Below are 26,063 nucleotides of genomic sequence, written 5' to 3'. Positions count from 1 at the left end.
AAGTTAACATAACTGTTACTAGTTTATAGAATACTGCTATACATTCTATTCGACACAACATACAACCGGAAAACTGTGAAAACGTAATTTAGACTCTTAGTAGATTGGTTGCATGAATTTTGAAATATAGCAAATAACTCCTATCTTATTTTGAATACAACACTTTTTGTAATCTTATCTTACTTCCAATTTTAACACCTATTGGTCATCCGTTTCTTCTAACTAAGGTATTTTATTAATAACCATATTCTTTTAGTGGCATTCCTTATTGTGCCAAAAGTGACACAAAATCTTAATAACAAATTTAACAGACTGCAAACGCCTCAGTCAAATCACGTTGACTTTATTTGACAAAAGGAATGTTCTTTGATGACTCGCTCATAACATTGGTGACTAGGGACCATGAACTGAATACATGTTATAAAACAACTTTTACTCGATAAATGATTAGATTTAACTGTCATAAAACATGCAAAGTTTTGAGTGATGTACATTGTTTGTTATTAAGAGCTAAACACACACACACACACACACACACACACACACACACACACACACACACACAATAACATATATATAAATTTTATTTTATAAATCATAATGGAAATTCTGATTATGTAGAGGTCTGGTATATCTTTGATCATATTCAAACTGTAATGATATTATTCCATGTAGCAGATTTGGTCTCATAAGACATTTCAACATGTATGTTCGGATTTGTAGTAGTAAGGTATGTGACAAGGTTAACATATGAACTTACACACAAAGGCTAATACAAGGGGTGTAATTACGTCATAATGAACACTGTCATTCAATTAATTGATCTTGTACAGGGCGTCGGATTTATTTCAGCTTAAACACACGACTTTACGTTATTTTTGTTAACTTAATTTAATATACATTCTGATGTTGTGTTTGATCAGGTGGTGTAAATGTTTATCATGTTTGTAAATACTGAAAATTTGCTATATCACTTTGCATACGAGATATGGACGTAAACTTATGCTTATGACAGAGTTACGTATTAGCACTAAAGCGTCCAGTACGTTTTGGATATATTATGAAACATTACAAATAAATTGAAACATGCAATACTTGGTATAAAAGACTGACACTATGGTGTAGGATCATTAACCATTTGGGCATCAACAACAAATAAATAACACTTACAGGGCATCACGGAATATACGAGAACTTGTGTACTAGCTATCAGAAATAACAGTTGATCAGTGATATAGAACTTACCTATGTAAATTACATGATAAATAATAACACTTACAAGGCATCACGGAATATACGAGAACTTGTGTACTAGCTATCAGAAATAACAGTTGAGCAGTGATATAGAACTTACCTATGTAAATTACATGATAAATAATAACACTTACAGGGCATCACGGAATATACGAGAACTTGTGTACTAGCTATCAGAAATAACAGTTGAGCAGTGATATAGAACTTACCTATGTAAATTACATGATAAATAATAACACTTACAGGGCATCATGGAATATACGAGAACTTGTGTACTAGCTATCAGAAATAACAGTTGAGCAGTGATATAGAACTTACCTATGTAAATTACATGATAAATAATAACACTTACAGGGCATCACGGAATATACGAGAACTTGTGTACTAGCTATCAGAAATAACAGTTGAGCAGTGATATAGAACTTACCTATGTAAATTACATGTTAATAAAAAAACGTAATACAAGCAGATGGTCACTAACTTTAGTAGAAACATTGCTCTAGCAACTTGACAAATAAATCATTCCAAGAGACACAGCTACTAAGGTCTTGTCTCTCTGATATCCACTAGTAATCTAAATAAGGCGTTATGACTTGATTATTACGTTATGACATAGCAAATTTAAGTGAATAAAGAAAATACAAAGATAGTACTATATTATAATTACTAAAATACAAGCTTGTTTTACTTATTCAAAAATTAAAATATAAAATTTCTGTTACAGTTTCTTTAGATAGAAAGTTTGTGTTGAAAGTAAGTAGATCTGTGATGGAATATATGTTTTTTGGGGGTGCGGGTGTGAGTGTTGCAGAGACGAGGACACAGTGTAATTCTCTTCCTGCAAATAGTTGATATTATACAACTCGGCGAATATTGAAACCGATTTTGAGTACTTGCTGAGCGAGCAGAGACGTTGACACAAAGAGCAGTTTGGTAAATTATACTGTATGAGCAATTTAGAAAATCTTTTTGACTTTAGTTCCAGAATTTTTTAACCTATATTTTATGTTACCTTTGATAAAATGTACCTATTATTTGCTCTTTATCTTGCGAATAGATAAGAATACATTACTTAAAATTATGTATTTTAAATTTTACCTTAATCGCATACACCCGTTGTAAATTTTTTCGTTTGTACTTATTTATACATAAGATCCTGTTCCTTGAACGAACCGATGAGTTTTATCATTAAACAACTTAATTTATCTGTATTTAGAAAAAGCTTTTATTTTAGCTAATTTGTTTCAGTGGCTCGTTATATTATTATAATACATGTATCTGTTACTAAATAAATATTTAAATGAGGCATTACTATATACTATTACTAATGGTAAGTTTCAGCTTGAGTGTTTTACAAATAATTTTTGTCTTGTACAAATATTATTTTCTCTTTTAATATGGGTTTCAAAAGGCTCAAACATAACAGATGATAGCTTGTAATCAGAGTTTGTGTTATTGGAGCAGGAAATTGCCGTAGGTGGTAGATGTTACCACCGGGACATTCGATCTGCTTAATCAGGACCCAGGTACTCACCATGTCGATAATTTACGTACACAATTATCCTCTATTGAGTTTGAGGCGATATTCAACATCGAAATAATGTCGAAAAGTCATAAACAATTATGTATCGCGCAATAGAAGTAAAATCAATTGATAATACGCGAGAGGTTGAAGTTCGGCCTGCGATATACTCCGGGAAGTTCGCAGTAGGTCCCAGCCAAGTCAAAGATCAACGATAGGCTCGTGACTGCCACAACCAGCCACAGCTGACTGTTGGACAACGCCAATATACATCACCAGGTTATCACGTTGGTTGATTCAGTGAACTGACCGTTAAGAAGAACGACGAAGCACATCGACTTCCTGTATGTTCTTGAGCTTACTATCGTTATTTAGTCGTGCGTCCGTTAAAACAATAAAATTCGTTTCTAATTAAACATCTTATAAAACAGTAAACAATCCATTATTTTTTGTTAAGCTGGGAGTATTCTTCTGTCTAAGTAGAAGGTGTGTTACTACTCAATATTTCTACACAGAGACTCATGTAAATCCTACAAAGCTGAAATACATAAGTATATTTTCTGCTGGTGCAGAGTTAGCGCACCGAAATCAGTTAGTATAGCTTTTCTCCCCTATCAATCAATTACCATTGTTATATTTGATTTAGTTAAAGTAGCACATTTTCTATTTCAAATCACCCGTCGACAATAATAAACTGTACACAAAGAGTAGTAAGTAGCTGGCAGCAGACTTCAGCTATATTGGGTTATTACTCGGTATCTTTAACTCTTGTAGACTATGATAGTCTGAAATATAGAAGAAATGTATCGTATAAAGTTTTGTTCAGCCAGTAACCAGTTTAAATAAAGGCAGCATCTTCAAGCTATACTTGAACATTACTCTGTGGGTATAACTTGTATTGTCTTAAATATAAAAATACTAGTTTATATACAGTTTTTTTAGTTACTAAAAGCCTTGCAAGAACTTGTAGAAAGTTTAATCTATAATGGATTATTACTTTTTGCCTATTACTTGTGTTAAGCCTGAAATAGAGAAGTACTGCTGCATATTAAGGTTACTTTGTGATATTATGTTATTACTCTGTGTTTCTTACTTGATTAGGTAACACAAAAGTAATGGTGCATATTGATGTTTTTTTGTTATATGAAGTTATTACTCTGTGCTTTACCATGATCTCAGAGGATCTTCAAATCGAGTCCTACAATAGACAGGCTTAATAGCTGATTTCTTCCAGTGTCATTTTCAGACGTTTGTCAGTGATTTTAACGCACACCCTATGGTACCAGCAAGTGACTATAGGAGATAGCAATACACTGTGCTTCAATGCTAGAACAACTACTGGCAATTTAGATTAGTTTCTTTTAGATTTTACCCATCATTGCTCCATTTATCGGAACCAGTAATATTTATTTATGTTTATCCACAGAAATGGATTTAAAAAATAAAAACTCTATGTTTATACTAACTAACTGGACACAGTTGTACTTTATAACCAATTAAACTAAGCAGGTAATGTAGCAGGAGTCAATATGATATGTCCACAGTAGAGCAGACCGTCAAGTTATTACACTAGAGACGCATGGTCAGCAGTTTCCGGACTAAACTGTTATCTGTTTGTCCATACGCTAACATCATCAGACAGGTTGTATTATAGTGTGACAGGGGTCATATTGAAGGTTGTGTGTAGGTCGTTAGATGTGACATAAACAGCCTGATGGTTTTTTTTCTTTTATTTGTCTCTTAGAGGCAGTTGCTACAGAAAAATGTCATAATAAATTATTTTCACTGTCTATATTTTGAATTAAGTATTTCATTATATTTAGTTATTTCAATTCAACATTGTTTAGCTGTTTTCTTTGCTATTATATTCGTCTTAAATAAGATGTTATTTTGTTAAGTAATTGCTTTTGGGTATTATAATCACAAATTAGGTAGCATTTTATGTGTATTAAAGAGAGTATTATGTAAGTATACCTAGATTTCACTCAGATAAAGGAGCATTTTGAAACTAAACATACTTAATCATTCAGTAAAGTGATTGATACAAATATAGCTACATTTTTGTGAATATTTCATAACTACATCCAGTACATTGAATGACTTATGCAACAGCCAGGAGAATAGGCACAGTTCACGACTCAATTCTTTCATCGGACCTGTGGAATGTTGTAAACGAGAGATTCCTTCGCTCGGAAGTGTCTGATGGGAGCTAACACATCTTTTTATGAGCAATATTAACTATATTATATGGCTGTTATTACCGTGAAGGCTCTTTACCAGTCACAGACTTTATTTGATTGACAGACTGATTTAATTTTGATTTGTAATGATAGTGCTAAATAATATGGCCTATCTCGGCTCACTAAGGAGGACCAAGAAGCTTGAAATGATCATTATCATAGTCAGTGATCAAAACCCTGATCATGATTTTATTTGATTAGGAATTTTTTAATTCAAGAACTCAATGTAGTATTTCACCTAATCTTTGAAAGCCAAGGTTTTGGAAGCAGGTTTCTGACAGTGAAAACAATACATGGAGTAATAGTTACGTTAATGACTGATGAAATTCAAACACAGGAACCAAATGATCATTAGGAACGTCGTGCCCTTCTGAGATATTAGCTGCAGTGCTTTGGAAAAACATTACAAGAAACATTTGTTGGGGATGGGTATACTTCAGATTCCTTGTGTTTACAAGTCAGTATTTTAATAAAATGTTCTTGTAATAGCGCATGCTTTTCTTTCAATTTATTCAGTTTCCATATAAAGAGGGATTTACAAGGAAAATGTGGTGCTATCTCGTCCCAAAGAGAATACTCATCATTGAATACTTAACAATAAAAATAGATAAAAAGAGAAGAGGTGAGTGAACAATATGGTCGATACTGTAAGATTGGGTAGCGGTTCATGGAGCGTTGACTCGTAAGACGATACAATTCCCATGAGTTTACCAGTAGAATAAAATCAAGTTTGACAATGCAAAGAGGTTTAAATGTGAGTTGAAGCTTGAACATACGAAAAACGCGTTCTTCCTGTTGAGAAGAAGGAAACTAATATCTCTATATAGTTGACTATTAGTGAACCTTGTCGGATACTAATTTACATAAATTGTTTCTGACTTGCAGGAATTTCATATATTATGAAATATATTAGAAACGTGAAGATGCGGTATCCAAGTTCCCCATCATGATGAAACATTGTATTAGAATCCTCTAATGGCCTAGAACTTCTTTTTAAATTCTAATAATACCACCTAGGTTATAACAATGTGTAAGAACAATTTTCTATCCATATTTTTAATAATAAGGAACATTTACTTCACAAAATATCACTTACATTTGATAAATATAAAATAACAAGTGATGGTGGTTGATAATTCGGCGTCCTAAGAAATGTAATCTAATATTGGGATTTAAATATACAGTAATAATATAAGTACATTATCAGTGTTATACACTGTCAAATAAAATGTATCCTGTACAGGTAGTCGGTGAAATAAAAATGATAGAAATAAATGTAATGCCGGTTGACAAAATGCTAAAATTGATAAGATGGGATTAAACAATATTAATGTAATTGGGTAGCACTTGACTCCATAAAACTCGTATTTTCTGGATTGAAATAAGGAAATAAATCTTTAACAAGTTATTTCTGGTTCAAAAACGAAGCATTTGTCTGAAACCTCTTCAAATAATTACATCTTTTATTTACTTTTCCAAACTAACTAGTACGCTGGGTGAGTGGCAAATAATCGCCTTGGATTTGTTTCGTTTATTCCCTTACATTTTTTAAATAAAACAACTAAACAAGAATTTTGATGAAAATAGGCGTTTAAAAGAAAGTATTTTTTCTGTTCGCCTGTTTATAAACTATGTTGTAATCAGTTATAATAAATTATATTGAAATATGCATACACTAATATGTTTTTTTATTAATGTATTGAATTATATGTTCAATTTGATTATCCTATAGATAATTATTCTTTGAATAACAATGATTTATTTATACATTTTGTAAAACTGACTATTTAGGAACATTTTTAATGTTAGTATTCATAAATTTTTTAATGAAATTGAGAAAGTCCTTTTGAAATATGCTACAAAAAAGAAAATCTTTTGGTCTCATAATAATATTCTTAGAGACACTGCAATTATCACTACACTTACTATGCAACTTGCAGCTATATGTGTTGGTAGAACATGTAAAGGTGGTGTAATATATATTTTGTTCTTTATTGGTTTTAATAGATTTTGAACTTTTTATAACACAAGCAATTAAACTCCTTGTTTGACGATATAAGATTTGTGAAGGAAACAGGATTTTTTCCAGACATTTGCTATCGTTCAGTGATACCAAAAAAATCAGTAACACCACGTTTCGAGATCTAAAATCTGATCTCTTTTTCAGGTAAATAACTAAGCTAACACATAATTAAAAACTAGGTGAAAATTTTAAAAAAATCATACCAGAGCGTTGTGGCACTCGTAAGAAAGGAATTACAACCACTATGTTGTGTCCACTTCACTGACTCTTAAAACTGCACTTAATAAAAAAAAAACTAATAACAACACTTAAAATTAAAACTAAACTACAGAATACAGGTCACAATGGGTCAGCATCTGCCGACCAACCACCTACGACTGATCAGAGGAATTTGCTTAATTACATTTTAAAATGCACATTTGATGATTGTAGGTATAAGTGATTATTTATATACATACACTACAAATAATTCCTTTTTTAAATTTTCACTACAGAATATTACTTTATATTACTACTGCTCATATCTTTATCTTCAATTTGTTCCTCTTTGCGTAGTTATAAGATCCACCTAGTGTCTGTTTCAGATGTGTCTATCATTTTAAACTGATCAAAACAATTTCTCATTTTCCTGCCTTCAGAAATAAATTCAAATTTGTTACGTTTATTAAAGCATATTCCGTTGATTTATACTGGGTAAAAACCAAATTGAATCTTTTATTTCAAAGCCACATATTACGTTTACCTTTTCTAAAAAAACCATTTATATTTAAAAATCGAAGGTTTTGTTCAATATTGTTAATTAATCTTAGAGCTTATCTTAAAATACACATTTCATACCAATTCCAAATTTGTAATTCAATAATGTTATTAGCTATTGTTTTTGTTTTGCTTTTGGATATATGCAAAATCAATGTTTAAAAGACCAAAAACATGACAGATATCAATCAAACATCAAATAATACCAATAATTTTAATTAAAACTTAATCTGCGGCATCTTGACTTGATGGCAAATTTATAACTCTGTCGTAAAAGGATTTTGTCTAATCAGGTATGTTTTTTTTTTTTTAATTGTTTAATATCTTCAACTTTTTACTGATGGAATTTTTGTCGATGAACACTCGTACTAAGGGGAATATTATATTAATAGCATTCGGATTTTTAGGTAAAAGTGTTGCTATATAATTCATTGTTTGATGAACTTCCTATTACAATACCATTGATCACTTCTAAATAGTAAAACTCAAATAACTTGAAGAAATTTCTATCTTTTTTCTTTCTCATGGACAGTGATATTAGATAATTTTTTAATTATTTATGCCACTAATTATCAAAAGTCATGGTCATGTAATTGTCTTTCGGTACTATGGTTAAATATTTCCTTTTGAGTTATCTTGTATAAGAGGATCATACTTTTCTGGTGTATATACCCTATCTTTGATTTTTATGGTTCTCTTAATGGCGCCAAAGTCTCTTCCACATGGCTGTGCCCTCATACTGGAAAATACTCTTTTAGAAGTATTTTTCTGTAATGATATATTGCCAACAAGGCTCACAAAACTGTATGGTTCCTATTTTGCTTTTTACAGCTACCTGTGAAGACATGGATTTCTTTTTCCTTTTCTGAAACATGGTCTTTTAGGAAGTTAAAAACCAAAGATAGATATCCCACTCTTCATTCCCCCTGTTTTAGTAATTCCCTCGTGGTAAAGATAAGTTGTACTTTGTTTGTCTTTAGGTCATGAACACAAAAGCAGTTGACCCAGATTTGGAGATAATGAAAGATTTCTTGTACCGGAATATTGGGTAAGGGCAAGTTCTGCATGTAGGCAACACAAATTCAATACGTGTCTGGCGCAACTTCGCACTATTCTGTCACAGTTTTGAAAGCGAAATAACATTTGTTTTATTTGGATAAAAAATGCCAGCCTTAAATGGATTATTTTTTCAGCTGCCGCTGTTCTTTTTCCATTGCTCAGTTTATTGGAGTCAAATTTTGTAGAAGGCTCTTCACAGAAACCGCAAGCATCTAGCTATAGTCTAGCAAGTAAAACCAAAGTTGTAGTTTGCTTTATAAAAAGTTTAGTATGCACTGTATTTAACTTCAAGCTCGGAATTCTTTTCACTGAAGAGTTTATGCATCATTTTAATGTTTAGATCATCAGATACATATTGTACAGGGTTTCCCAGTATAGTGAGATACGTCTGTTTGAAAGCACTCAATGTGCTCTTTTATCTTTTGGAATACATCTGGAGGTACAGAATTCCATTATTTAGGATATTTTACAATATTTAATAAATCGAAATCGTTTACTGGTGACAGAAAAAGTTTATGACAACGTTTTTATAAACGGCAATGTTTTTCCTTTTATATGTCATGTGATCAGAAAACTGTATGCCACTTACCGTTTTTATTTTGAATGGAAATACGTGGTTTGGTCGATACATTTTAACTGGTTATATTTCCATTAGTGCTTGACGGAATGAGTCTTGCTGATTTTTGCTCTCAATTATGTAAAACTCCGTGAACATTTCAACTTGGTCATTTTTTGATATATTATCCAAACATTCCTCCAGGAGTCTATAAAATAAAATTGTAGTAAAAAGCAGAAACAATTATAATACATAGAACAGGCCTAGGATTATTCTAGTTTATAGACGATGAAAAATATTTTCATAGAGGCATACTTTTAATACTTTATTTACAACTTAATATATAATCGACTAAGCGTAACTGTAATAAACTAGTGCTTTTCTAAAACGATGTCTGAAAATTATAAATAATGTAAAATTAACTTACACGCAACTTTTATTTAGTAATTTCCACGAGTGTCAGTTCCTTTGTAGCCTTTATTGTCCTCTCCATATAACGAAGCCTTCTTTATTACATTCCTTTGGTACTGATCTTTGTTATGAAATCCTCATTTCCTTTTCTTGCTTAAAGGGATGTCTGATTCTTCATCCCTGCCAGAAATGTTTGAGTGTTCCATTATTTCTCTACTAATATAATGAAACAAATTCAAAGGAAGCTACTCACTCGACACACAGCATCACTTTGAGTAAACAACCTAGAATCATTTTGAAGTTAGGGTAAACAGTGCAGTCAGCTGTTGCTTACGCATGCGCAGTCGAGTTTATTTGAACCAGTTTATTGTAGAAAGGGCACATATACAGGGTGTGTATCATAATTTTTTGTATAAATATTGTTTTCAGATCTCCATGGAAACTAATGGAATGAAGTTAAAGTTGAGTCCTTATAACAACAAATGTGTCTATATCCTCGTAAAACCATTTAAACAAAACCCCTTTCGCAAACAAACTATTCAATTGGTTATTACTAATGACAGCTATTTTGTTGAGATCATTTACAGTCTAGATTTCATACATTTCTAAAATATTTTGCTTAGTACTGAAAGTACACTAACAGGATTTAAATTAGCATCTTTAATGTGTCATTTCCTTCTTTAATATAAGTACAAATAGTCTTTGTTTTTAGTCATCAGGGAGCAAAGCTAAGATTAATTACATACAACAAGGCTGTTTATATATATATATATATATATATATATATATATATATATATATATATATATATATTCTGATATATTTTTAACTAATATAGTTTTAAAACTATCATGGCAAGAGGACGTTTTTATTTATAAGCCATTATTATTAATACGATCTCATTGGTTGTTGTAGGGTACAAAAGAAAGAGCCATTTACATGATGTGGCAGTATTAAATATACTTTATTTATATTCACATCAGATTCTTAATTTTAGGCTACTTGATCATGTAGGCTTGTCTATATAATATTGATTTATTTTAATTAGGATAATAAGAGGCCACTAGCTTGAACCGTTATTTTGCACATTGTCATAGGTCTGGCCTGTGCTATGTATTTATCAAACTGAGGCAGGAGAGTCGATAAAAGGTACTTACAAAAACTGATGTAGTCACAGACAGGAGTGAACCTTATTGTGCTAACTCAGATCCAAAGTCCAAGGCCACAGATTTCTCAGCCACCGATTCTCCTACATCTAATTCTAAGTTTATTTAAAAAAAGGTTATTTAAAAAACCTGTTAACTGTGCTTTTTTGGTTAGTATTCACTTATTGTCACAGTATTTCCTTTAAATTCACTGCAATGTATATTGCAGCTACAAATATAGTCGCAGGTCTCACAGATTCAAGGTCAAACTGAATCATTGCGACAAAGTATTCTTTATCCGTCATATTTAATGGTGTTTTTGGTTTGCAGACTTGCTTTAACAGTTATAATTTATAGTTAAGCCTAAGTGGTTCTTATTTTTAGTGCCAGTTTTTTCTATTTTAAATAAGACTATAACTATATTAAATCCAATCAATCCAGTTCGTTTACTCCTTCCTTTCACTTTGATACTTAAATTTGTAAACTGTTACGTAAATAATAAAAAAGCTCAAATATGTTTCATTGATGTTTATAGCTTTACAAGATACGTATCATATGTGAATTTCTCCATTTCATGCAACAAGTGCATGATGCAACAGTTAACTACCAAATTTGATAACAGTTTTGAATAAAGTTAATAATGTTTAAAGTCACATTAAATAGTTAACAGGGACATCAAGTAAATGTGTGTGAGACAGATTTGCATGAGCCCACTAAAACCTACAGTAATTACAACACTTTGGATATAATGCAACAAATTAATAATAAATCAAAATATGTAATAATTGGCACATAGTAATGGTGCATTATCTATGATAATTCCTTGTTTACTTAATAACATGAGCAAAAGGTGAATAGTAATACAGAATCTCCCCCATTTCAAATACGTTATAAAGTAAAGTAAAGAAGCAGTTCATTACTAACGGTAAGCAGAAATACAAGGCACATTTAAGGCACACAGCTACTGAATTCTTCACTTTATAATTTCCACAATAAACTGAATAAGACGTTAAGGCTGGATTAGTAATATAAATAAATGAATAATAATATACAAAGATGATATTTGAATTAACTAACACAAAAGCATTTTTAATCCATAGCAAATTACCGTATATAATTATAGGTATGCACTGTTTATTTAGATAGAAAGTGTGTGGTGAAGGTATATCTGAGGTCAAATGTATGCTCCTTTTGAAGTCCCAGTGTGAATGATTACTGGATATAGTGCTATCTTCACCCTGAAAATAAGGGGTATCGGCGAATATTGGGAAATTAATTTTGAGGCCTAGGCACATAGAACAGTTTTGTAAATTATGGGCGGGATTTAGAAGAGTTTTGGACTGAGAAGTAACGGGTTTGTTAACTCTATATTTAACGAAGGATTTGTTATCATATATCCGTTAATCATCTTATGTTCTGGTAAAAGATCTAAATATACTATTACAATTATTTACTATCAATGTTTACTTACTACCTAACTGCCATTATTATTTTATTCACCTTTTATTACATGTAGATAATATTTATACCATACAATCTTATATCAATTTATTTTGAAATATTTATAATTTTTGGCCTCTTTGTATCGGTAGCTTGTCAAAATATTATAATAAAAATACATGTAACTAAATTAATGATAAATGAGAAAGTATTATATGCCATTACTAATCGTAAAATTAAATATTTCAAAATTTTTTGTTTTTTTAACATTCTGTTTTCTATTTATTAGATTTTTTTAAGTGCTCCAAAATAAAGCAAGATACGTTTTAATCATAAGGTGTGTTATCGAAGCAAGAGTAAATGTTACCACCTAAACATGTGATCTGCTTAATCAGTATCCAGATATTCTCATGTAGATCACTGACGTAGTCCCCTAGTTGAATTTGGAGCGATAAATAAAATCCAAATAATGTCAACATCTGTAATGAATAGACAATTATATATCGCGCGATAGAAGTAACATCAAATGGTAACAAGTGGAAGGTTGGGGTTCGGGCTGCGAGAAGTTCTCAGTAGATCCAACACATCGACTTCCTGTATGTTCTTGATATCAAATGATAACAAGTGGAAGGTTGGAGTTCGGGCTGAGAGACGTTCTCAGTAGATCCAACACATCGACTTCCTGTATGTTCTTGATATCAAATGATAACAAGTGGAAGATTGGAGTTCGGGCTGCGAGACGTTCTAAGTAGATCCAACACATCGACTTCCTGTATGTTCTTGATATCAAATGATAACAAGTGGAAGGTTGGAGTTCGGGCTGCGAGAAGTTCTCAGTAGATCCCACACATCGACTTCCTGTATGTTCTTGATATCAAATGATAACAAGTGGCAGGTTGAAGTTCGGGCTGCGAGCGTTCTCAGTAGATCCAACACATCGACTTCCTGTATGTTCTTGATATCAAATGGTAACAAGTGGAAGGTTGGAGTTCGGGCTGCGAGACGTTCTCAGTAGATCTAACACATCGACTTCCTGTATGTTCTTGATATCAAATGATAACAAGTGGAAGGTTGGAGTTCGGGCTGAGAGACGTTCTCAGTATATCCAACACATCGACTTCCTGTATGTTCTTGATATCAAATGATAACAAGTGGAAGGTTGGGGTTTGGGCTGCGAGACGTTCTAAGTAAATCCAACACATCGACTTCCTGTATGTTCTTGATATCAAATGATAACAAGTGGAAGGTTGGAGTTCGGGCTGCGAGAAGTTCTCAGTAGATCCCACATATCGACTTCCTGTATGTTCTTGATATCAAATGATAACAAGTGGAAGGTTGGGGTTTGGGCTGCGAGACGTTCTAAGTAGATCCAACACATCGACTTCCTGTATGTTCTTGATATAAAATGGTAACAAGTGGAAGGTTGGAGTTCGGGCTGCGAGACGTTCTCAGTAGATCTAACACATCGACTTCCTGTATGTTCTTGATATCAAATGATAACAAGTGGAAGGTTGGAGTTCGGGCTGAGAGACGTTCTCAGTATATCCAACACATCGACTTCCTGTATGTTCTTGATATCAAATGATAACAAGTGGAAGGTTGGGGTTTGGGCTGCGAGACGTTCTAAGTAGATCCAACACATCGACTTCCTGTATGTTCTTGATATCAAATGATAACAAGTGGAAGGTTGGAGTTCGGGCTGCGAGAAGTGCTCAGTAGATCCCACACATCGACTTCCTGTATGTTCTTGATATCAAATGATAACAAGTGGCAGGTTGAAGTTCGGGCTGCGAGCGTTCTCAGTAGATCCAACACATCGACTTCCTGTATGTTCTTGATATCAAATGATAACAAGTGGAAGGTTGGAGTTCGTTCTGCGAGACGTTCTCAGTAGATCCCACACATCGACTTCCTGTATGTTCTTGATATCAAATGATAACAAGTGGAAGGTTGGAGTTCGTTCTGCGAGACGTTCTCAGTAGATCCCACACATCGACTTCCTGTATGTTCTTGATATCAAATGATAACAAGTGGAAGGTTGGAGTTCGTTCTGCGAGACGTTCTCAGTAGATCCAACACATCGACTTCCTGTATGTTCTTGATATCAAATGATAACAAGTGGAAGGTTGGAGTTCGTTCTGCGAGACGTTCTCAGTAGATCCCACACATCGACTTCCTGTATGTTCTTGATATCAAATGATAACAAGTGGAAGGTTGGAGTTCGTTCTGCGAGACGTTCTCAGTAGATCCCACACATCGACTTCCTGTATGTTCTTGATATCAAATGATAACAAGTGGAAGGTTGGAGTTCGTTCTGCGAGACGTTCTCAGTAGATCCCACACATCGACTTCCTGTATGTTCTAGATATCACGATCTGATTTAGTCGTGCCTCCGTAAAAGCAATTTAAAAATGGTAAAATGTTTTGACCTTGCAAATAAGAGAAAATATCATTGTATTTTTAAGGTACAGAATATTCTTTCGTGGTGGTAAATGAGGAATTTCTACTGAAACTAATTTCATTGCAATTGTTAGTTTTGTGTCAGTTGACGTGTTACGTGTTAGGTTTTCTTGGCCATTCGGGTATGCGTTTTTAAAACATCAGTTTATCGTTCATAACAGGACTGATACTCACACAGTGTAAGGCTTTCTTTTAATAGCATAAAGTGTTACCGTAACCTTATTATAATTGTAAAATGTCACATTCCTGTATTCCTGATGAGTAATCACCATAGTAAACCTCAAAGAGAGTCTTAGCTACAGAATATTTACCTCTGCAATCGGTCTTCGTTTCTGCTACAAAGTGAACTACCATCAACTCCACGTTCTGGTGTTTGAAATTTTTACTGTAGTAACAATGCTTATTCATGGAATGCAATGAGTAGCTGGAGAATTAGTAATTATATAATTATATGTAAAGGATATGTGTTTTGAACAAGAAGACAATATTTATCCAAGACTTTAGAGTTCTTATGTCATATAAGTTTCTACATTATACGTTCTTATCTAAAGCTGTAAGAGCTTTATGCCAAATACATCTACAATTACTTGAATATTGAATATCTTACAATTTACCGCAACGCTAAATCATAAGATACAAAGATATAAATATCGAAGAGGCACATATGAAATTATTATCACGGAAAAACAGAAAGTTTCTAAAACTGATTAGATTATATTTGAGAATAAATACTACAGAACCGCCATAAAAAGTACATAAAAACACGCTTTGAACTATATTACTATTATTTTACCTTGTACAACAAAAAATAATTTATCGTATTATCAGTAACATTATATTCTCTCCATGTTATTTGGCATTTACATTTTGTTAATAACTTTTATTTGTTTCTATATCTAGTGAATGTATATATTTCAAGAATTCTATTCTTTGGTTCCAACTTCAGCAAGTGTAAATCAATAAAAGGTATTGAAAAAGTTTAAGTTTAGTTTTTGAAAGGTATGTGCAAAGAAAATGTTACGCTTTATTTAGTATGGGGATGTTATTGTGGAATCGGAAGTGTCATAAGTTTCCCGATACAATCCCCCCCCCACACCATGTTGTACCCGGCAAGGTTGTGTTGGTGTCACTGTGCCACTACGGGGTTATTACACACTTGTGTGTCTTTTTGCTTATGATGAGGGAAAACCGTCCGATTTCTGATCGTAGTTACCTTGTGGGTGTATAAAAATTAATTAATTAAATGTTAATTTAAAAGATTCTATCTGCAAAATATATTCCTCACTTAACAAAAACATAGGCTTAACAATCGATTTAATATTTTAAAATAAGCGAATGATCAGTTTAACAGCAGTTCACCTTCCTCTTAGTACAGCATCTGAAATCTGACGCTATAATTGAATCTGGAGTCATGTTTGACAAAAGAGATCCAAAAAGGCTAAAGTGAAATAAAGCTAAACTTAACATTCAAATTGAATTAATCTTTCGCTCCAAAGCTAATTTATATTTTAAACATATTTTATAAACAGAAATTCTTATACAAAAAGGGAAATATATGCCTCAATTTGACAATAATGATTCAAATTTTGTACTAAAAGTGAAATGTTCCTAATTTTGAGGTTTAGGTTATAATAAAGGTTTCCTTCAATAATTACTTAAGATTTTACCTATATACTTGTTCCCAACACAGCGTGTAAATGTTATTGAGCGATAAATAGGATGAAAAAATAATAAATATTTGTCAAAAAAGGATCATTATGATTGTATACAACCGTATTTTAATGCCTACCTGTTGTAGAAAGGACCAGAAAACTTTCAGTAACTAGTAATAAATGTAAGAAATGCAGGATCGGATTCCTAAAGAAAAACAGTTTAAATATCCCTGTTTTTATTTCATTATGAGGTCATATCACCTCTGAGGCCTATTATGGACCTACTTTAATTTTTGCTTTAACACTGAAAAACAATCATAAAATTAAGGTGCTTTTATTATTCAAAGGAACAGCGAAGGGCCAACGTACACGAACATTGCGGAAACAGTGAAGTCGTAGAACTAAGACCGAACACAGATAGATAAGTTTGTCACAACTTTGTAAATTTGTTCGTGAACTGGAGAACTAACTTTGGGCGGAAATCTGATACTTTTCTGAATGAAGCTGGGGAAATTTATGTTGTGAACATACTTAAAAGTTTGATCCAGAATTAGAGATAGAAATATATCAGCTATCTTTATCATTCTGCATTTATGTGGTAAGTATATTTCTGTGGGTGTTTTTTTTTTCCTTGGGGCGGCCTACTGCCATGCACTTAAGCCTCAAGGGCTTTATGCGCACCCCGGAAACACCATGAGGCCTACCAGTCTACAACTTCAGCAGTTCAACAAACCGCCGAAAACAACCTATCAAGTCCTCCTGGAAAAATTCACCACCCCTGTCCAAGCTACCAAAGATGGCATACCGCTCTCTTGCTATTGCAGGGCAATCAAAGAGCAGGTGCTCAGCAGTCTCCTCCTGCTCATTACACCTTCCACAGAGCGGATCCTCCTGAAGGATGCCAACTCTGTGTAGATGCTTCTTCAGGTGACCATGCCCCGTAATGAGACCAATGACCTTAGAAGACATTGATCTGTTTAATGAGAGAAGGTCCGAAGCCACCTTGGAGGAAGGTGACTGTAATACCATTCTACTCACTCTCAAACCCGGATGCAACCTCCACCTTCTCCCATGCCTCGCGCGAATCCATTTCGAGACAACCCTAGAGGATTCACACCTTGGAACACCGCAGAACGGTTGAGGGCCCGTCTGTGGGTGCTTAATATATGCATGTAATTTTGTTTCTTTCCAAGTTCATACATTACTATACTCAAACAATGGAGTTTAAAACAGTTTGGGAGTAACCTAAAGGCAATTATAAAGGTATTTATTGCACATTAATAATATATCATCACCATAACTCCATAAACAAACATAAAGACACACTATGGGAAAACTTTTTGGCGTGTAACATTGTTTTTTGTTTTTTAATTCAGATGGCTGCCAGTACAGTTGGCTTAAATCACACTACGAAATGTAGGACCTCTAAAAGCATGACTGTTTATTAACTGTTAACATTGTTTTTTTTAATTCAAAGTTTGTGTTTTTTCCTAATCGGCTTTATTCTTAATGAATACTCAATAACAATAATTACTAATATATTACATGACTTATTCATAAATTATATAGTTAATTAATTTTTGCAGATCTAAACTTTGGATTTTGATAGGTGTAATGACAAATTAAATACGTTAGTGATGATTATGTCACTACAGACGAATTTGCTTTGATTAAAGGTTTTCTGTTTCATTTAAATAAGGATAAAACAGGGATTCTCCTCTCCTTTTTTAAACAAAAAAATTTACATTTGTTATTTATAAAAACATGTATATGTTTGTTTATCAAATTGAGTTATTTTTTTTTTCTTTCTTTGGATTTGCTGAAGTTTATTAATGTTCAATTATTTATGAAATCCTTTGGTTTTAATAATAACGCTTGCTAAATAAATCCTTCATTCGAACACCATTGGTTACTGTCACAAAACATATTACCAATCCAAACCACAATTTACGTTCTGTTTTAAGATTTTAAGCATATATAATAAATACAGTGTAGTATCACAACAGCAATATTTACAAAATGAGGTACAGGAGAAAAAGAGATAATTGTAATGAGGTGTCCGTTTTAAAACCCTCTACATTGTGTACTTTGTCCTGTGTAAGTAATTTGTTTTAATATGTTTTTGACCCCCTGTTTCTAAATAAACCAAAAAAATTCCTGAAGTCTATACTTTCTGTTTAAGTGAAAGAAAAATTGGCAGGTGACGAGCGGTAAGAACAAGTCACCAGCGAGCCTTGTGCAGAGTAAATGAGCTTTTCGTTATTTCTCTGACTTCTGGACTATTAAGGGCTCTTTAAGATATGATCATTAGGTGAATCCAATTCTCAAGTTTTTCTGTTGTAGCACTGTGATTTTCCGACGATTCTGCTTAAACACTTTCTTTATAAAATCTATCCATGTAGACAACTCATATCAATATATGCAATATATGCAGTCCTTGTGCGCAGGCCACATGTGTTTTTAGTTCTCTTAAATTTAAACACACTGAAGTTCAACTTGCTGCAGATGTTTGCAATATGAAAATTTCAGATTATTATGTGACTGGAGTAGATTTTTCTGACCATAGTTTACTATGTTACCTTATATCTCACGGCTAAAGTAAACAAATCCTTGCTAATGCAGCAGATTAATCACAACCAAGCCATATTACAGGTGATCAATTATGAGTTGAAGTTGTTGATCCACTCACGTTTTTAACTTTTTATCATTTTTAATTGTTAGGAATTCCATACTTTCTTCTTGCTGAATTAGTTATATTCGTTTAACAAATCTGTGAGGATTGACATATATCTATTATTTTCACAGATGTGTTTATGCCCTTTTCAATTTTGAAATTTTTGCTACTGGCAAAAGTATTGGATTAAATGCTTCTCGACAATACTGAGATCTCATATTAGTGTCATTTGTTAAAACCTTAAAGAAATAAGTTCCATACAGCTCCAAATAACTTTTAGAGTTGTTTACGTAGGTTAGATATTGTTTATCTCAAAGAATTTTTGGATTGAGATCACAGTATTTATATCGTTGAAGCAGTATGTACTTTATAATTCTCACTGTCTTTTAGATTCAGTATCCGTAGCTTTATACCTATATATTTATTCATGGATCTACATGTTTTTTTTTTTTCAAAACTACTGCATTACGAGTATAGTGGAGGATAAGATGGAAATTGCAATTATTTATACAGCGCATTAGGTAAAATACCGCCATTCTTCAGGGATATTGTGTACTTAAAATTATTTAGATTATTCCTTCTAAAGTTTCAGCATGATTTTGTGTCGTGGGGATGGAAATTGCTTTATTGGAAATATTTTATCTGAAGAGCCGGTATTGAAGAAATGTGTTTTATATTTTACTAAGGCTAAAAATGGTACGTACAAATTACAACGATCTCGCAGTTTCTTCAACTTGGATCGTACAACCGCTCTTACATACCTAAAAGCTAACTTCTTTGAGTGTATTCAGTCGTTCGTAAGTGTTTTTATTACACACACACAATAGTATGATAAAGAGAATATAGCAGGTAGCAATACTTTACTGCAATACCGGAACAACCACAGCAGAATTTAGAATAGTTTCTTTTAGATTGTAGCCTCTATTCCTCCATTTAGCGAAACCAGTAAAACTATATTTCGTATCCACATAGATGGATTTGGTTTAATTCACACTTTAAGTAATTAAAGTTCAGTAAATATTAATTTAAACTTGGATACAGTTGTAATTTTTAATCAGTTGGTAATTTAAAAGGAATTAATATAATATGCCAGCAGTAGAGCAGAGTGTCAGGCTATTACACTAGAGACGAGTAATCAGCAGTTGTCGGACTAAACTGTTATCTGTTTGTCCATATGGTTAAGTTCCATCTCAAGTCTGGTTGTATTATATTATGGTAGGCGGCATTTTTGGGTTAATAGTTGGGTCTTTAGTTGTCAATGGCTAATGTAAGCTATAGTAATGCATTTTTTAAACTATAGATAGATTATTTGAAATATGAACGTTTTAAATGAAGTATTTTAATTTATTTAAATTCTAGGTTTTATTTCATGAATATTATATTTTTCTTGGGTTATTTAGAAAATATCTTCCTTCTGTGTAGTAAGTTTACAACTTACTAGTTCACAGTTTATGTGCTGTTAGGGAGTATTAATTACTGTATCACTTATTTAACAAAGATAAAGGATTATTTTCATTATTTTCAAATTAAACATTCCAATACACACCGTGTATTGTGGAAATTGTTATATTGGAAGTATTTTATCTAAAAGGTTGGTACTGAAGGAATGTGTTTTACATTTCACTAAGGTTCAAAATGGTTCGTTCAAATATAACTTTACAACGATCTCGCAGTTTCTTCAACTAGGTACGTACAACAGCTCTTACATACCTAAAAGCTAATTTCTTCGAGTGTATTCAGTCGTTCGTAAGTGCTTTTATTACACATACCATAGTACGAGAAAGAATATAGCAGGTAGCAATACTTTACTCCAATACTAGAACAACTACAGTCGAATTTAGAATTGGTACTTATAGATTTTAGCCACTATTCCTCCGTTTAGCGGAAGCAGTAAAACTTATATTTTTTTATACACATAGATGGATTTGGTTTAATTTAAACTTTCAGTATATAACTCTTTACTGATTGTATCCAGTTGTAATTTTTAATCAGTTGGTAATTTAAAAGGAATTAATATAATATGCCAGCAGTAGAGTAGTGTCATGGTATTACACTAGAGACGAGTAATAAGCAGTTGTATGACTAAACTGTTATCTGTTTGTCCATATGTTAAAGTTCCATCTGAAGTCTGGTTGTATTATAGTATGGTAGGCGGCATTTTGGAGTTTACATAGGTCTTTTTTTGTCAACAGCTAATGTAAGCTATAGTGATGCATTATTTAAACTATAGATACATTATTTCAAATATGAACATTTTTAATGAGGTATTTTAATTTATTTAATTACTTAAATTCTAGGTTGTGTAGCTGTATTTCGTGACTATTATATTTTTCTTAAGTTATTTAGAAAATATTTCACAGTTTATGTGCTGTTAGGGAGTATTAATTACTGTATCACTTATTTCACAAAGATAAAGGATTATTTTCAAATTAAACATTCCAATACACACCGTAAAGTGACTATCAAAAACATAGCTATCACTTTGTGAGTATTTTACAGCTACTTTCTGGATATCTGAATGACTTATGCTAAAACCAGGAGAGTAAGTACAGCTCTGGACTCGATTCTTTGATCGGATCTCAGTGCAATGTTGCAAACGGCAGAATCCTTCGGACAGAAGTGACTGAGGTACCTTGTATTATTTATGGACAATGACGTTTATTATATTGCCGTACAGGTTCTCTACCTGTCACCGATATCATTACACAGATTTCACTTTGGGTTCCTGATAGTGCTAACCAATATGGCCGATCACGACTCACCCAGGAGAACCAAGCAGACCGAGGTCATTAGTCCGAGAATGGAAAACCTGCTTAAGTTTTTCATTAATTAGAATTATTTAAAGTCAATAAAGCAATAAATTACATTTGGTTTAAAAGTATACCTTTTGGGAGCATATTTCTAAGGTTGCATAAAGTAGGTGAAGTTATTGTTTCTTTGATGAGTTTTATGAAAGACAAACGCGGGCACCCCGTGATCATTAAGAACTTCGTTCTCTTCAGATATTGGCGGAACTGTTTTATCAAACATTTATAGGAAACGTTTTGTTGGAGAAGGGTGTAGTTCTGTTTGCTAGTGTTTAGAGTACAGTATCATAATATGATGTTCTTGTAATAGCGCACACCTTTCTTTCAATATACTTAGTCTCGAGATTAAGTGGGTTTATAAGGGAAATGGTTCGCAAGCTCGTCCCGAAACAGATTACTTATCATGAAAGACTTAACAAGACAGGTGGACAAAGACAGAAGTGGTAAGTGAACAATAACATTGATACTGTAAGTTTTGATGAAACGTATATATAGAGTGTTAGCTCTTAAGACGATTCAATTTTCATTACTTACTTTTCGAATTAAAAACAATTTAAAAAATCCATAGGCTTTAATGCGACTAATGTGAAACCATGCCAGAAAATTGAGAAATGTTGTCTTATTTTCAGATTTAACTATGTTTTTTTAAAATCAACGTACTATCTAAGTTCTACATCTTGATGAAACTTTTTTTGTAGGAATCCCTTTAGTAGGAAGTTAACTCTTGAATTGATGCAAGACCGACTTGCACTTGGTACTTTCTCGATGGCGACCGGGTGGAGAGATGCAATACCATCAAGGACCTTGGTGTTTTTATTGACTCTTCTTTTGAGTTTGGTCCCCACATCAGTCAAATCTGCGCCAGGACCTCTCGTATGCTTGGTTTTGGTCCTTCGTTCTTCAAAACATGGCTTGAATACCCATGCTTCTACGATTCTCTACAAGTCCCTTGTCCGCCAGTTACTTGAATATGCCTCTGTAGTTTGGTCTCCATATCAGCTCTGTCAGATTCATCATCTTCAGTCAGTGCAAAGACGTTTCGTCAGGTTCCTGGGATGTCGTGCGGGATTTGACTTTCGTGAAGTTCCAGTCAATGAGGTGTCAGCTGCTTATGGTCTTCTGAGTCTTGGGCGCAGGAGGAGGGTGCGGATTTTATCTTCCTTTCCAAGCTCCTCAATAACCAAGTCAGCAGCCCCTTCTTACTGGAGTCAATCAACTTCCGCGTTCCTGCCAGATCCACCAGACATCAGCGCCTCTTCGAGCCTGACCATGCTGGGACCAACTATCTTCGATTTAGTCCCATACCTAGACTCATGCGTTTCGGGAACGACATTGGCTCATCAGTCGACCTCTTTGTTGCAGCCCTGGTTCGGCGTGCTGCTGCTGATGAAAGCCTGATCGGTGTTGCCTCATCCTCCAATTTCCAACGTTTATAATTTAGTTTGTTGTTAGCTTGTCATTTAGTTTACGTTGTTATTGTCGTACATATTTATTCCTTGTTATCTTTGTCTATTGTAATATCGTTACATTTTTATTTTATTATATATATATATATATATATATATATATATATATATATATATATTTATTTTTCTGTTAATATTTACATATTTTATTATAGTTATTTGCTTGTTTTCTCTGCTTATTTTTATACTGTTCACTTATTGTTATTTTTTCTAAAGTTATTTTTCTAATGATTGTACATTTAAACTCTTGTTTTCGCTTGCATAGTATAGTAGTTGTTGCTTGCTTTCTTTGCATGAACTCCATTGTTATATAATAGTTACCTCACATAATTTATTCATAATTTAATTATTAATAATTATTTTTAATCTTGTTACACTTGTTGGCCATCTTTATTATTTTTCTTGTAATAGTGTAACATGGTGTATGCCGTTGGTAAATAAATAAGAGATGATGAAGCGTTGAGAAGGAAATATTCCTGAGTCGGTGCCGACTTTAATATCTTTTAGCACCACTAATCAAACGCTGTTCTAGAATGCAATAAAAATGTATTCATCGATAAACAACTAATCCTTTAAACAATATGAATAGGCTACAGGACGAAAAGTTTTTAATCCGATTTCATCGTGGTACCAGAATATGTTAACATGGACACACATAATAGTCACTTTTATGTTCAGTTCAATTCTCTAATGCGATCTAGTTTAATAGTAATATTTAATAATAATGAACTATTACTTTATAGCACATCACTTAGATTTCATGAACATAAAGTCAAAAGTGACGGTAATAGATATTTCGGTGTCCAAAGAAATATGAAAAAATTTGGATTTATATTCATTTATAATATTTCGTAGAAAAGTGACTTTTCAGAGAAACAATTAAAAATAAAAATGGAGCGTTCACCGTAGGAATGAAATAAAAATTACAGAAAGAAATATAATGCTGGTTGGCAAGTAAACAAAATGTTAAAATTTTACGGTTGAGATTTAAGTGGGGTAACACTTGCCTTTGTATAACCTAACCTAACTTTAGTGGTGTCATTAGTGCTTTCGGAGGTAATTTTACTTTAATTTATTCACAGCAAATTAATACGATTTAATTTAGCTAGTTGAGATTTAATTACTGAACTAGATTTTTATTGTATTAAATTTTACTCTACTTTACTAAAACTAAATTAGTTATTTTGATTCCAAAATTAGTATCATGATGGTACATTCCTAAAGTAAAACTACCGTCAATTGGGTTTGCAATTATATGTGTCAATAAAGTTATTGGCAGTTCCACGTTTTTTTGTTTCAAAAGGCGCTACGATTGGCATACAATGCTAGTGGGAACAAAGGATCAACTCGAACTTTTTATAACACCAGAAGCAATCATCAAAGGAAATCTATTAAGCCAAGCCATACTAAGTTTTTATAAATAAATGTTAATAAACTAATAATCAATATTAAGCAGACAAATGAATAATATGAGTGTTTTAGAAAAGATATTGTTATTTAAATTACTAGATAATATTTATTCGAATTCATTTTGAAAGGCAAATAGAAACAACAGTTTTTGTGTTTAATTTTATATTCTTCCATATTATAATTTACTAAGGAGAGCGGGAAGGCCATTTTTTTATTTTTACAAATTCACTTTAATTTTTTTTTATTGTTCCTTGGAATGTCTTCTTTAAGAAAATATAAGGTTCAATGTCGTGGGATTATTATTTAGCTTACTATAAATATTTTTGTAAGCCATGTCACGTCAGATTTTTTACCCTTTGCGAGTGGGCGGGCGCTTATGAACTAAGCTTACATTCATATAGTATACCTTGCAAGTAACTTTCAGTGTTTGTCATGTTATTTTGGTACACCAAAGGCCAAATAAAAGAGTGTTTCTGCAATCAGCTGACAGTAAACCAACAAAGTGAAATGTATTGGTTTTCTGTTTTGTTATAGTTTCAATCTTTGTTTACAAATATTGTTATCTCAACAGTTTTTATACTGAGATCCGAGATAGTTATTTTATTTTGCAGTGGAGTGTTGTGATAGTTTGTGTGAAGTGAAAATGCCGAGAAGAGTGTCGTTCAAAACAAAGCCTAAACCCAAATACAGAGGGAATCAGTTTACAAATTCTGAACATAACCCTGAACCAAGGCCAATTGATAAATCTGCCACCAAATCCCCAAGTTCTTCATCCAAGAAATTATCAAGGCCTATTAGTGAGTCTGTAAAGTATGAGTGCAAGGGAAAAGGTAATTTTATTTTTGACTTAGATTTACTAAGTGGTGCAATCAAAAGTTTCACAAAATGCAAGTCTTGCGATGGCGTAAATTGCATCGAGCTGCGTATCACAGACAAAAGTAGACATCGGTTAGCTGCTAATGTCGAACTTGAATGTGGCCTTTGTTTTCATACCACTAGTTTCTATAGTTCTGAAATAAATAATGGAAAGTACAATACAAACCTTATGTTAGTATTCGCACTGAGGTCGATTGGACGTGGGCTAGCTGCAGGCGATATATTCTGTGCACTTATGAATCTGCCCCCACCGCCACAAAAGTTTCAGACCTACACTAAACTGCTCAAAACTACTGTTGAAGCAATTGCTAA

The sequence above is a fragment of the Homalodisca vitripennis genome, chromosome X (assembly GCF_021130785.1).
Source record: "Homalodisca vitripennis isolate AUS2020 chromosome X, UT_GWSS_2.1, whole genome shotgun sequence".
Lineage (NCBI taxonomy): Eukaryota > Metazoa > Arthropoda > Insecta > Hemiptera > Cicadellidae > Homalodisca > Homalodisca vitripennis.
This window is presented reverse-complemented; position numbering follows the sequence as displayed.